General features: G+C 37.1%; 1 protein-coding gene across 5 annotated transcripts in view; it reads right to left on the bottom strand.

The window, feature by feature from the left end:
• Nucleotides 1-15,528, bottom strand: part of ZNF283 (zinc finger protein 283) — a 55,885-nt gene that overhangs the window by 29,857 nt on the left and 10,500 nt on the right. For 4 of the 5 annotated variants that reach the window (XM_058529504.1, XM_058529507.1, XM_058529505.1 and 1 more), the window contains exon 1: nt 390-533. The exons of the other annotated variant lie outside the window; for it this stretch is intronic. The gene's annotated coding sequence lies outside the window, so the exon portion shown is untranslated. Of the gene's footprint in view, nt 1-389; nt 534-15,528 lie in introns of those variants that run through there. 5 annotated transcript variants of the gene reach the window in all.

The following is a 15,528-nucleotide window of genomic DNA, read 5'->3' as shown; positions in this document are numbered from 1 at the left end:
GCCTTCTGGCTTGAAATGTCCCCTCTAGGGCTTAGAAGAGGACTCTTTTCTTGTGGTCATTTAACTGTGGCGGACCCTAAGAGAGTCTAGAGAGACCTAGAGCACACGGCCCAAGCAAAACCACGAGGCCAGCACCCCATCACTGTCACCCCTTCCCGATCGCACACGCGGTCACGCAGACACACCCAGCCCTGTCACTCCGCCTGTCACACACCACCCTGCTCAACCGCTCCCGCACACAGGCTTGAGGCTCCAGACACGACACGCCGCGTCCGCCCCCCAGACTCCCCCCACCCCCCACCGCCGTCCTGATGCGGCTCCGGTCAAGTCCGCTGAGCCCTCCCACCCTCACCCGGCGCTCACTACTTACTCGGACGCGACCGACTCACCGCGCAGGGTCCGAAAGCCTTGAGGACACCGGAAAGAGACCCAGAGATCGAGGTGATCTTGGGCCCAGATGCTTATGGGAAATGCGAGCCGGAAAATCCACGGAGGCTGGGAGCCCGGCGGTTCGAAATGCTCTCGCAGGCAAGCTCTCCTCGCCCGGAAAAGATCTGGGCGCGCAGACTTCTGGGAAATGTAGTCCACAGCCGGCAAATCCCCGGAAGCCGGGAACCTGGCGCTTCAGACCGCTCCCAGCGTGCAACTCGGCACTGCCCATCTAAGGTGCTTTGGCCGAAGCCCACTCGGAGCTCTGGTTTCTGCTGGGGGGAGTAGTTCCCGACTTCGGCGAGCCTCGCGGCTCAGTGGTCTTTGGCGTGGTTAAGGGCAAATTCAGAGGTTCTCGGCGAAAGCTAAGGAACGCATTCTGAAGTCCAGAGTGTGTGGAGATGGGAATAAAGGGTGACCAGGGACTTGGGCCTCAGGGAGGGGTCATCCCAGGTAAAGTCCGTGAGAATGACCCTGAGGAGGGCCACGAGCTTACCTGGGTATGAGAGACTGACTGGAGCAGTCTGGCAGTTGAACAGATGGGTGTGTCTTGCTCTGGGTGAGTTTGTGGGTCCCATTCGGTGTCTGGGACCCTGGGTGGAGTTGTTTATATTCATGGGATAGTTTCTGCCAGTGTGGGTCTTTGTTTCCTTAGGTGTTACCGGGTTTGTGCTAGAGATGGCATGCTGCTGTTGGAAAGTAACAATAAGTGGTCGCGAATGGATATTGTGACCATGGGGACTTGTGCGAAGGTCTCTGTAGGACAGAGACGTGAGGAGGTCTATGACATTGTCTGTTTCTGTTAATATCAGTAGCTGAAGATGACTTAATATTTGTGACTTTTTTTGATAGGCTTTTCTTTTATGTGCATACCATGGTGATTATGAAAGTGGGTCACTGTCCAGGTGGGTTTGAAAAACAGTGTAGTGTTGTCTAGCTCGGTATGTGTTAGTTTGATTATTTGACTACCGACCACTATATGTGCCTGGGAGATTGTGACTGTGTGTTGTGACAGTGAGTGACAATAATCCACAATTTCATTATCTTTTATATAAAATAGAGTAGTGTTATTACATCTTCTTGGAGCATCAAATTTAAGATGCCAAGAAAGATTTGCAGTTTATCTGCCAAATGATTTAGATGTTTTATAAACGAATCAAAGATGTTTTATGGGAAAGAATGCAAAGCAGCATAACTTTTAAAGAGAAAGAAGAAATCAAAGTTATGGAGTGGTTGAAGTAGGCTTCCACTCTTCTGTGATGTTGAGGGGACTTGACCAGATAACTTTAAAAGCCCTAGATTAACGAAATAACTTCCCACTTGTAGAGGCAGGTAGATTAGATCAGAGCCCAGAATTAGGGAATCAGATGTCTTAGCTTATAGGTCAGGCAAGGCAAGGAACCTGGTTGAGACTACATGATTAGTACATTAGAAAACTACTTGTCTTGACAAAGCAATCCTGAGAAAAAGCAACATAGCTGGAGGTATCACACTCCCTGATTTCAAAGTATACTACAAAGGTATAGTAATCAAAACATCATGGTATTGGCAGAAAAACAGATACACAGATCAATGGAACAGAATTGAGAGCCCAGAAATAAACCTACACATATGTGGACAGCTAATTTTGGCACACGAGCCAAAAACATACAATGGAGAAAGGAAAGTCTCTCCAATAAATGGTGTTGAGGGGCCAGCCCTGTGGCTGAATGGTTAAAGCTCCAAGCTCTCCTCTTCGGTGGCCCAGATTCACGGGTTTGGATCCTGGGCGTGGACCTACTCCACTCATCAGCCATGCTGTGGAGGTGTCCCATATACAAAATAGAGGAAGATTGGCACAGATGTTAGCTCAGGGTTAATCTTCCTCAAGCAGGAAAAAAAAAAAAAAAAAGGAGGATTGGCAATGATGTTAGCTCAGGGTGAATGTTCCTCACCAAAAAAAAATAAAAGGGCTGGCCCAGTGGCATAGTGGTTAAGTTTGCGTGCTCCACTTTGGCGGCCTGGGGTTCACAGGTTCAAAACACAGGTGTGGACTGATGCACCACTCATCAAGCCAGACTGTGGCAGCATCCCATATACAAAATAGAGGAAGATTGGCACAGATGTTAGCTCAGGGCCAATCTTCCTCATCAAAAAAATAAAATAAAGTGAAAAAATAAATGGTGTTGGGAAAACTGGACAGCCACATGCAAAAGAATGAAACTAAACCACTACCTTACACCGTGCACAAAAATTAACTGAAAATGGATTAAAGACTTGAATGTAAGGCCTGAAACTATAAAACTCCTAGAATAAAACATAGGTAGTACTCTCTTTGACATCAGTCTTAGCAACATCTTTTCCAATACTGTGTCTACTCAGGCAAAAGAAACAAAAGCAAAAATAAACAAATGGGACTACATGAAACTAAAAATCTTCTGCACACCAAAGGAAACCATCAACTAAATGAAAAGACAACCTACCGATGGGGAGAGGATATTTGCAAATCATACATCCAATAAGGGGTAAATATCTGAAAAATATAAAGAACTCATGCAACTCAACAAGAAAAACAAACAACCTGATTTAAAAAATGGGCAGAGGATCAGAACAGACATTTTTCCAAAGAAGATATACAGATAGCCAACAGGCACATGAAAAGATATTCAACATCACCAATTATTAGGAATATGCAAATCAAAACCACAATGAGATATCATCTCACATCCGTCAGAATGGCTATTATTAAAAAGACAAGAAATAACAAGTGTTAGCGAGGATGTGGAGAAAAAGGAACCCTCATACACTGCTAGTGAGAGTGTAAATTGGTGCAACCACTATGGAAAACGGTATGAAGATTTCTCAAAAAATTAAGAATAGAACTACTATATAATCCAGCTATTCCACTTCTGGGTATTTATCCAAAGAAGATGAAAACACTAATTTGAAAAGATAGATGCACCCCTAAATTCATTGCAGCATTATTTACAATAGTCAAGACATGGAAACAACCTAAGTGCCCAATTATGGATAAATGGATAAAGAAAATTTGGTATATATATATATATATATATATACAATGGAATATTACTCAGCCATAAAAAAAGATGAAATCTTGCCATTTGTGACAACATGGATGGACCTTGAGGGTATTATGCTAAGTGAAATAAGTCAGAGGGAGAAAGACAAATACCATATGATTTCACTCATATGTGGAGGTAAAACAACAACAACAAACAAACGTAGATATAGAGGACAGACTGGTGGTTACCAGAAGGGAAGAGGGTTGGAGGGAGGGTGAAAGGGGTAAAGGTGGCAGATGGAAACTAGACTTTTGGTGAACACAATGTGGTGTATACAGAAGTCGAATTATAATGATGTACACCTGAAATCTATATAATGTTATAAACCAATGTTACCTCAATAAAAAAATAGACAATTGGTGGAATTTCAAACACTAGATATTGGAAAGAATAATTAATTTTTCTAGTTAGGATGATGGTTTTGTGGTTATGTTCTTTTAAAAGTCTATCTCTTTAGAGATAACATACTAAGATACTTACAGAAATGGTACATTATTTGTGATTTGCTTAAAATTAACGCAATGGGAAGAAGTGGGTGGGGGTGTTTATGAAAAATATTTGTCACAAATCAATGATTGCTGAAGGTATATGAGTACATAATATTCGTTATGCTCTCTTCTTCTACTTTTGTGTGTGTTTGAAATTTTCCATAATAAAAAGTTAAAAGATGAAAAAAAGAAAACTACTTTTCTTATTTCAAAAAGTGATAATTACATTTTGGTATATTCTAAATAGACAAAACCAGGCTTCTATTTCCTAGGAGGGCCCAATTTCTCTGTTGCAGTTGGCAATTTTGAACCTAAATATTTGTAGTTTCTTCTGACATTTATGACAGACTTTTTTTCCTGATCTGAAGTGGTAATAAAAATAGATGAACAGTTAATGGATGCAGTATTAGGCAGGAAGAGAAAATTCCTTTTCTATTACAATTTCATAAGAAAGTCCTAAATGTTCGTTAAAAAAAAAAAAAAAAGGTTTTTTTTCTTTTTTTTTTCCAGTTTGTTTCTCCTCCAAGAGTCTCTCTTTTGCTTCACCCTAATTGGCCTCATCACAGCTAAAAATCATTAAAAACACTGTCTCTGTCATCAAACACAGTAGTATTGCTTTTATTAACATCATTGCAGTAACAAATCTGGAAATGAAACATGCCCATCCAAAGTAGGATGGATAATTAGGTGTGGAGTACTTATATGGTGGAATAGTACACAGGAGTGAAAATTACTGAATCTAACAAATATGATGAGCAAAGAGTCATAGAAATGTACATACAGTATGATTCTATTCATAAAATTTTTAAAAGAGGCAAAATAAATTGTACTTTGTGCATAAGTGATACATAATGAAAACCAAGGATATAGTAAATAAAATTCAGGAATGTGGTAACTTCAGGGAAGAGGAAAAATGCAGGGATAAGTTTGCAAAGGGATCAAAGACATTTTGTGTATTCTATTTCTTAAGCTGGATTGTATTTACACAATTGTATACAGTTATTTTTATATATTCCTCATTAGTTATAAATATTTCATCTCTGATGAAATTTTTAAAATATTTGATATAGGAATCAAAGGCAACTGTGTAGTGTTGTATATATCTGATTGTATGAACATGGAGAAAGATGTGGGATATGTACACCAGATCTGTAACGTTGTTCTACACAAGGGGACTGTGGGAATTTGTGAAGGTATGAACATAAGAGAAACTGATAGGTAAACAATGAAAAAAAGTGCCTGTTAAAAGTGTAAAATACATACATACCTCTCTGTTATTTACATGTTTATAAGTTATAAGATGTAATAAAATACTAAGCATAATTATTACAAGGTAGTAGGCTTTCAGGTGTTCTTTTTTTTTTTAATAATTTTATTTATTTTTTCCCCCAAAGCCCCAGTAGATTGTTGTATGTCTTAGCTGCACTTCCTTCTAGTTGCTGTATGTGGGATGTGGCCTCAGCATGGCCAGAGAAGCGGTGCGTCGGTGCGCGCCCGGGATCCAAACCCAGGCCACCAGTAGCGGAGTGTGCGCACTTAACCGATAAGCCACGGGGCCGGCCCCTCAGGTGTTCTCACTTTATATTTTTATGTCCTGCTTGAATTTGTTACTTAAATTCTATTTCATCTAAGTATGGGCACCCCTGCTTTCTTTTGGTTACCGTTTGCGTGGAATGTCTTTTTCCTTACTTTCACTTACAGCCTATGTGTATACTTAAATCTAAAGTGAATTTCTTATAGACAACATATAGTTGGATCTTGTTTTTTTAAATTCATTCAGCCAATCTATGTCTTTTGATTGGCGAGTTTAATCCATTTATATCTAAAGTAATTATTGATAGGGAAAGAATTAATCTTGTCATTTTGTTAATTGTTTTATCTTTGTCTTGTGGCTTTTTTATCCCTCTTTTTCTCTCTTGCTGTCTTGGGTTTCATTGATTTTTTTTTTTTTTTTGTAGTGACATGCTTTGATTCCTTTCAGATTTTCTTTTGTGTATCTTCTATATGTATTTTCTTTGTGGCTACTATGGGCCTTACATTAAACATCTTATAGTTATAACAATCTCTATTAAGCTAATAACAACTTCAATTACATACAAATACTCAACACTTTTACATCTCCCCCCAACATTTTATGTTATTGATGTCACAAATTTTATCTTTTTATATTGTGAATCCATTAACATAATTTAATAGTTATAGTTTTTTTTTTATATTTCTATCTTTAACTTCTATACCAGAATTAAAAATGATTTATGTACCACCATTATAGTATTATGGTGTTGTGTATTTGTCTACATATTTTTCTTTACCAGAGAGCTTTATACTTTCATATGCTTTCATGTTGCTAGTTAGCATCTTTTCATTTCAAGTTAAAGGACTCCCGTTAGCATTTCTTGTAAGGCAGGTCTAGTGGTTATGAACTCCCCTCAGCTTTAGTTTTTCTGCGAAAGTCTTTATTTCTCCTTCATTTTTGAAGGATAGTTTTGCCAGATATATTATTCTTAATTGGCAATTTTTTTCTTTCAGCATGTTGAACATATCATCCCACTCCCTTTTAGCCTGCAAGGCATCTACTGAGAAAGCTGCTGAGAGTCTTATGGGGGTTCCATTGTACATGGTGTGTTGCTTTTCTCTTGCTGCTTTCAAAATTCTCTCTTTGTCTTTGACTTTTGACAACTTGATTATAATGTGTCTCAGTGTAGATTTCTTTGACTTCATCCTAGTTGGAGTCTATACAGCTTCTTGAATCTGGTGTCCATTTCCTTCTGCAGATTGGGGAAGTTTTTGGCCATTATTTCTTTAAATAAGCTTTCTGCCTCTTTCTTTTTTCTTTTTCTGGGACTCCCATAATGCATATATTGGTCCATTTTGTGGTATCCCATAAGTCCCTCAGGCTTGCTTCACTCTTTTTCATTCTATTTTCTTTTTGTTTCTCTGACTGGATAATTTCAAGTGACCTATCTTTGAATTCATTGATTCTTCTGTTTGACCACGTCACCTGTTGAGCCCCTCTAGTGAATTTTCCAGTTCAGTTATTGTATTCTTCAGCTCCAAAATTGTGTTTGGTTCCTTTTTAATGTTTTCTCTTTGTTGATATTATCATTTTGTTCAAGCATTATTTTCTTGCACTTGTAGAGCATCTTTATGATGGCTATTTTGAATTATTTTTCAGGTAATCCGTATACTTCCATTTCTTTAGAATTGATTTCTGGAAAATAGATTTTGTTCCTGTGTTTGGGCCATGCTTGTTTTTTCATGTGTATCATAACTTTGTGTTAAGATCCATGCATTTGAAAAAACAACCACTTCTCCTAGTCTTTATGGACTGGTTTCATAGAGAAGAAGACCCTCATGAATAAGCCTGGCTAGAGATTCTAGGATCCTCTGAAACATTGTTTTGGAGGGGTGCGACTTCTCTGTGTGCAAATTCTCAATTAAAGAGTTTGCCAGTTTCTTTTACAGGAGCTTGTAATCTCTTGCTCCCTCTGGTATCTGTGGTACTACAACTTCTCTGTTTCTACAGCAGCAAGCCACCCTGCTCTCCCTTGTTCTCAGCAGCCGCCAGGCACCCAAAGTATGCCAGCTCTCCATCAGTGCCCTGAGTCAAGCAAGACAGGTCCCAGTCCCTCATGCAGCCTTCTGAAAAGCCAGAATGCTAGATGCATGCACCACTCCTCTCCCTCCCAAGGGAGAAGCCTGAGGTTATGCTTCCTCTCCCAATCAAACTGTACTGGCTGCAGCAAGCTGCCCCCACTCTTCTTTGTTCTCAGGGTCCCCCAGGTATTCAATCTATGCTAGTTCTGTCAGTGCTTCAAATGAAGCTAGACAGAAACCAGTCCCTTAGGCAGCGCTCTGAAGAGCTGGAATACAGGACACATGCTCCACGCTTCTCCCACCTAAGGGAGAAGCCTCCAATTGTGCGCCTTCTCCTGATTACACTGAGCCTTGCCAGCAACAGCAAATTGCTCCCTGCTCTGTTTTGTTCTCATGATCCACCAGTATCCAAATTATGCCAGTCCTGTCAGCACTCTGAGTGAGGTGAGACAGAAACCAGTACCTTGGGCAGTCCTCCAAAAAGCCAGAATTTTGGATGCATGCTTCACTCTTCTCTTTCCCCTCAAGGGAGAAGTTGTGAGCCAAGGCATTTTCTCCTGGCACTGAGCTATGCCATCTTGGGGGAGGGCCTGACATGGGTAATATGAAATTGCTCTTCTTACACGTTTAAATGCAGCTGTTCTCAGCTTTGTCGTTGCCTGGAGTACTCTAACTTCTTAACTGGATTCTAGAATTCTCCTAAAGGTATTTCGGTTCGTATATCATTGTTAAATTGATGTTTCTGTGGGGGAACAAGGGCTGGGACTTACTATTCTGCCATCTTGCTGATGTCACTCTGAGTCTGCTTGAATTTTTAATAAGCTCCTGTATATAAGGCTACAATAAAAGCAATAATTGTGTTTTCATTGAGGAAAAAATAATTATAAATAAACTCAAACTTATTATGACTCCGATATTTTTGTTTTTTGAGGAAAAGGTATAGCCAAACAAAAGCAACTAGAATTCTTAAGAATTCAGCAACAGCCAGATATTAAATCACAAAAGTGAAAGTTTCTGATACCATCGGCAACCTATTTGGGAAAAAGGAGTTAATTTGTTACATCGCAATTGCAATATAAAATTCCTAAAGAAAAACAAAATGTATTGTTTTTAAAAGAAACTTCAAAAAAGAATTGGATTAATGGAAAGAGTTGCCCTGCACCTGTATGTAAACACTCAAATTTGGAGCCATCCAGTTCTTTCCAAAATTACATAAATTAGTTCCAATTCAAAACAATACTCCAAAGTATATTTTTCCCATAGATTTGATAAATTGTTATATTTCAAATGGAAAAAATATACAAAGGAAAACCACAACAATTTTGAGAACTATGTGTTAGGAGGGGAATTTGTTTATTGCCTTTCAAAAAAAATATTTTGTTATGGAAAATATAGTGAACCCTCATGTACCTACCACCAGCATCAACAATTACCAATTTATAAGCAATTTGGTTTTATCTCTACCCCACCCTCTTCTCCCAATCCCTTATTGTTTTGAAGCAAATCTATCACATTTCATTTATAAATATTTCAGTTTCTCTTAAAGTTAAGGATTCTTTTTAAAAAATACAACCTCATTGCTATTTTCTCAAACATACATAATTAAGAGCAAATCCTTAATATCAAATATTCAGTCCTTCCATTCTTCTTTCCAGTCAAAAATCCATTAGGTGGACCTGGTAGGAAAGAGCAGAAGGAGATATGGCTGTTGACCCAGCCCAGCATGGGATCAGTGCCCAAGCATGGTAATGACAGCTTCTGAGCAAGGGGAGGGGGAAGGCAGCCCAGGTTGGTGGCTGAGCAGATGAAGCAGGTGTTTCTATGGGAGGTAGCAGTGGCATGGGTTGAAAGATCAGTTACTTAGAGGGGAACTCATCAAATAAGTAAACATATTAGAGACAGTGGGAGCCAGGTTTCTCACTGAAAGAAAAGGAAGTTACAAATATGAAATTCCTATAACGTATTGGAATGGGAGTTTTGGCATGAACTCATGGTTTCCAGTATATAAATATATACCTATAAATATATACATGTGCATATGTATATACATATATATCTTACCTCTTGAACTAGTGCCCCTTCCCCCACTCATAGCATTGAGCAAAACTGGTGCCCAAATCTTAGTTTCTCAATACCATTCTCTGCTAAAAGAGAAATAGCTGTTTCCAGGACTGGACCATGGGAAGCACAAGATGAGCCTGGAACATCTTGTGTCAGTAAATAATGAGGTTCTCAAAGAGTACTGGGGACATTCCAAGAGAAGCCAACTTGAAGGGGATCTCACTGACCACATCTGGGGCCATTTGTAATAATGATAATGGATTACAGTACATTGAATAAAATAAGAATCCATGAGCCTATGGTAATAGAAATGAATAAATGGTAACACTTTTCAGCAGAATGCCAAATGAATAAATGTAGAAAGAATGAAAAACTTCAAAAAAATCACAATCTGGCAATCACTATGGTAATAATTGTTTTAAGCAAGAATCATCAATTGATACCAAAATGGTGGGTGTAGGTTTAGAGGAGTAGGATATTTACATAGTCTCAAATGATATCCCCACAAAATACTTATTAATTACAAAGGAAAACAGGAAAGTGAAGAAACCTAGCAAGCGCCACCTTAATCAAACTAAGGAGGATACAAATTAACATCACATGGGACAAATTGACATTGTGTACTAATAGGATGCAGTGAGAAGAACAGAGTATCCTGCCAAAAAATAAAATGCATAACCTGAATATTATCATCCAGAAACATCAGACAAATTCAAACGGAAGGACATTCTACAAAATATCTCTTCTGAAATCTTCAAAAATGAAAGTCAAGGAAAGACTAATTCTTCCAGATTGAAGAAGGCTGAGGAGACATGAAAGCTAAAAGCAACACTTGCTTCTGGATAGGATCTTTTTGCTATAAAGGACATTATTGGAATAGTTTGTGAAACTCAGATGGGGTCTGTGTATTAGATGGGAGTAATGAACTGATATGTATTTTCTGATTGTTGTACTATAAATACGCAAGAAAATGTCCTTGTTTATAAGAAATACTAATTTATTTGGGAGTGATGGGGCATTATGTTGACAACTTACTCTAAAACTGTTCAGGAAAAAGGTTTTTGTGCTATTCTTGCAACATTTCTGTACATATGAAATTATTTTAAAATTAAATTTAGCAAGCTTTCAAATTTATGACATGTCAGAGTCAATATTTTATAGTTTGTTTAACTCAGAATTCAGATAAGGTCTACACATTGTAATTGGTAGACTTAAGTCTACTTGAATATATAGATTCTACCTCCATTTCTTCATTTCGAAACAATTATTTGATGAATAAATTACACATGTTTTTTCTAGTAGTATTTCTCACAATCTGGATTCTGCTGATAGCATCCTGCGATGTCATTTAATGTATTCCTCTGTTTTCTTATATTTCCTGTAAATTGGTAGTTGAGTGTAGAGACCTTATCAAGATTGAGGTTCAATATTTTTGGCAAGACCACTTCCTAGATGATGTTGTGTTCTTCCACCAGGAGAGACACAAAGACCTGTTGTCTCTCTTTTGGTAAAATTCCTTGTTGTTGTTGATCAATTCCTACATCTATTGATTCATTAGAAGTTAAAAAGCGGTGATACTCCATTTCCTTCATTTATCCTACATTTATTAGTTTTAACATTTCCATAAAGAGAAATATTCTCTCAACTATTGGGTTAGCCAATGGTATAGTTAATATAGGAACGTCAGAATAAATTCTTGATTCTTTCATTTTATTTGCCAGTTATCGACATGAGTTGGTTTATCAGCAACCTTCAATGGCATTGAATTAGATTTCTTTAGTATCATTTTAAACTCAGATATTTAATTGATATGTTTTAATCCATTGCAGTTATTATCTTTATTAGTACTCAATATGCCCAACGTTTAGAGTGAGAGTCTCTTTAAGGTGATTCCTGAGTTTTTGTTTAGTTTTGCTTGGCATGAACCAAGTCGTGTTTTACATAGTTCCTTTGCTCTCTGGTTTTACAAGATATTCCAGGGTAATTTTATAAACCTGCCCCAGATCTGGATTCAGACATTTCTTCAAGGTTCCTTTTCGTGAAAACTAATATCTAAAGCCCACTGTCTGAGTAACAGGAGTACTTAGTGCTGTTGGGTTGATATTTTCAGTGAACTATGAAATATCTTTAATTAATGCTTTTTATTGATCTTATATCTTGCCACATTGCTATATTTGTTTATTAGATCTAATAGTTTTGTGTCAGATTCTTTAGAATTTTCTATATACAAGGTTATGTCATCCCCAAATAGAAATAGTCTAATTCTTTTTCTATTTGGATGCCTTTTATTTCTTTTTATTGTCTACTTCCCTGGTTAGAACTAGTACAATAGTAAATAGTGAATTCACAACTAGTGAATTCCAGTACAATATTGAATAGAAGAGGTGAGAGTGGACAACCTTGTCTTGTTCTTGACAAGGGGGCAACTTTCAGTCTTTCACCATTAAGTATATTAGCTGTGGGTTTTTCATGGCTGCCCTTTATCAGGTTAAGGAAGTTCCCTTCTATTCCTAGTTTATTGAATGTTTTTTATCATAAAATAATGTCGGATTTTGTCAAATGCTTTTTCGGCATCAGTTGAGATCATGTGGTTTTTTCCCTTCATTTATTAATGTGGTATATTACTTTTATTGATTTTCTTATATTAAATCACCCTTGCCTTTCTGTAATAAATCTCACTTAGTGTATAATCCTTTTAAATGTTGCTGGATTCAGTTTGCTAGTATTTTGTTGAGAACATCTGCATCTATATTCATAAGAGATACTGGACTTTAGTTTTCTTGTAATGTCTTTGTCTGGCTTTGTAATCAGGGTAATGCTGGCCTCATAGAATAACTTGGGAAGTGTGCCCCCCTCTTCTATTTTTTGGAAGAGTTTGTGAAAGATTGGTGTTAATTCTGCTTTAAATGTTTGGTAGAATTCATCAATGAAGCAGCCATCTGGTCCTGGACTTTTCTTTATAGGATGTGTTTAAATTAGTAATTCAATCTATTTACTTGTTATAGATCTATTCATATTTTCTATTTCTTCTAGCTTCAGTAGTTTGTGTCTTTCTAGGAAGTTGTCCATTCTGTTATGAGTGATTTTATTTCAGTAAAGTCGTTGGTAATGTCTGCTGTTTCATTCCTAATTTTAGTAATTTGAGTCTTCATTTTTTTTTTCTAGGTCAATCTAGCTAAAGCTTTGTCAATTTTGTTGATCTTCCAAAGAACCAACTTTTGGTTTTGTTGATTTTTATTTATTGTTTTCCTACTCTCTATTTCATTTATTTCCACTCTAATCTTTAATATTTCCTTCCTTCATGCTTTGGGTTCAGTTTGGTCTTCTCTCTCCAGCTTCTTAAGGTGGAAGTTTGGGTTATTGATTTAAGTTCTTTCTACTTTTTAAAATATAGGCATTTACAGCTATAAATTTCCCCCAATCACTGCTTTAGCTGCATCTCATAAGTTTTGGTATGTTGTATTTTTGTTTTCATTCACCACAAAGTCTTTTCTAATATCTTTTGTAGTTTATTTTTGATCTGTTGGTTATTTAAGACTGTTTAATTTCTACATATTTGTGACTTTCCCAAATTTCCTTCTGTTATTTATTTTGAATTATATTCCATTGTAGTCAAAGAATACACTTTGTATACTTTCAATCCTTTTAAGTTTACCGAATGTCATTTTATTGCCTAATATATGGTCTAGTTGTGAGAATTTGCCATGTGTACTTGAGATGACTATGTATTCTGCTATTGTTGGATGGAGTGTTCTATAGATGTTTGTTAGGTCTAGTTGGTTTATACTGTTATTCAAGTCTTCTCTTGCCTTGCTAATCTTGTCTAGTTGTTCTATCCATTACAGAAGTTTCCAACTGTTACTGTTGAACTGTCTATTTTTCCCTTCAATTCTGTCAGTTTTTGTTTCATATATTTTAGAGCTCTGTTATTAAGTGTAGGTATGTTTATAATTATTATATCTTCTTAATGTATTGACCCTTTTATTATTATTATATGTCCTTCTTTATCTCCAGTAAAACTTTTCTTACAGTCTATTTTGTTAGACTGTATATTAGCTATACAGGTTTTAGACTATTAGACTGACATTAGTTATAGCCTCTTCAGCTCTACTTTGGTTACTGTTGCCATGGTATATCTTTTTCTATCCTCTTAATTTCAACTTATTTGTGTCTTTGAATCTTAAGGTGTGTCTTGTAGACAGCATACAGTTTGATCATGTTTTTTCAATCTGTTCTTCTAATCTCTGCCTTTAGATAGGGGTGTTTAAGCCATTTACATTTAATGTAATTACTAAGGTAGGATTTCCATATGCCACTTTGCTATTTTCTATTATATTCTATGTCTTTTTTATTCCACTATTCCTCCATAACTGCCTTGTTTTGTGTTAAATAGATATTTTCTAATATACCACTTTAATTCTCTTTTTATTTCTTTTGTTATCTTTTTGAGTTTTCTTAGTCATTGCCCTGATGATTGCAATTCAAATCTTAATCTAGTTCAGATTGATTCCAACTTAATTTCAATAGTACTATATACAAGTCTATGCTTCTATATAGCTCTGTTCCCTCCTCCTCTCTTTTGTGATATTATTGTCATAGAAATTACATCTTTATATATTTTATACCAATCACCATGAATTTATAATTGTTGCTTTATGGAGTTGTGTTTAAAATAAGATAGGCTCTGTGTTGGGGCATACCTTCAACACTCAGCCAAGCAGTTTTCAATTCCACTTTAGCCTTCACTTCCTTTTGCACAGAGCTTCAAGGCTAGCCAGAGATAAGAACTTAGGGCTTTCTCAGGTCTTTCTTGAGCCTGCACACAGCCCTATGCATGCACGTGGTCTTCTGGATTTCCAGGAATATGTTGGAGGTTTTCAAAGCCCCCTATGAATATTGCATTCCCTAGATTTTCCTTAAAAAAAAAACTTAAAGTGTTTTGCTTAGTGTGTTGTTTGCCCCAACTGTTATACACTACCTCAAGAAATGTGATGTTAAACAATTGCCACCAATTGTTTCTAACAAATATCCCTGAGGAAAAGGCTATTTACACTGGGTGAGCTCTGTGTCAGGTCAAATAAAGACAGCCTCATGAGTGGGGTCTTCCGGGGAAGCACCAGACAGTTCAAATAATGACAATTCTCCAGGAATGGGCTTTTAAGGAGATCCAACCCCACTGTGCCCCCTCCAGTCGCTACCAGGCTACTGGTTTTCACCATGAGATTGTGGGCTATTGGTTTTCAAGGCCACTGTGAAGCTTGGGAGGAAGAGGATCAGAATAGTGAAAATTAAAATGCCACAAAACTCACTGTTCTTACTAAGGTTCTGCTCTTTTTCTTGAATAAATACTCCCCAGATTGCTAAAAGCCTTTGGTTAATTTCTAGAGTTCTGAAAAAATTGATTCTGTCCATTTTTGCCAGTGTTCTCATTACTTTTACGAAAGAAAGTATTCTTAGGGGTCCTTACTCAACTATTTCCACTGATGTTCCTCTAAATGCATCTTCAAAGTTCAGGAATTTGACAAGTATGAAACTGCTTATTTTGATACCACACCAACTGGTGTACTATAATACAATTTAACTCCAACATTAACCATCTGGAGTTAGCATCAGACTCCATAGGTTTAAGAGCATAGTCTCCAAAAAAACTGTCCTCACTTCAAACACCAGCCACAAGTTTCAGGGGTCCCCAGGTCACCTGCACTTCTGATAAACTAGCTATAAATCTAGGGAGGTCTCATGATACCCCTCAGGTTTGATAGGTCATTAGAATGACTCACAGAACTTAGGAAAGCACTATACTTATGAACACAGCTTTATTATAAAGAATACAAATTGGGAACAGTAAAATGAAGAGACCCATAGGGCAAGGTGCAGAAGAGTCCTGAACA

This window comes from Diceros bicornis, chromosome 34 (assembly GCF_020826845.1).
Source record: "Diceros bicornis minor isolate mBicDic1 chromosome 34, mDicBic1.mat.cur, whole genome shotgun sequence".
Taxonomy (NCBI): domain Eukaryota; kingdom Metazoa; phylum Chordata; class Mammalia; order Perissodactyla; family Rhinocerotidae; genus Diceros; species Diceros bicornis.
This window is presented reverse-complemented; position numbering and strand designations above follow the sequence as displayed.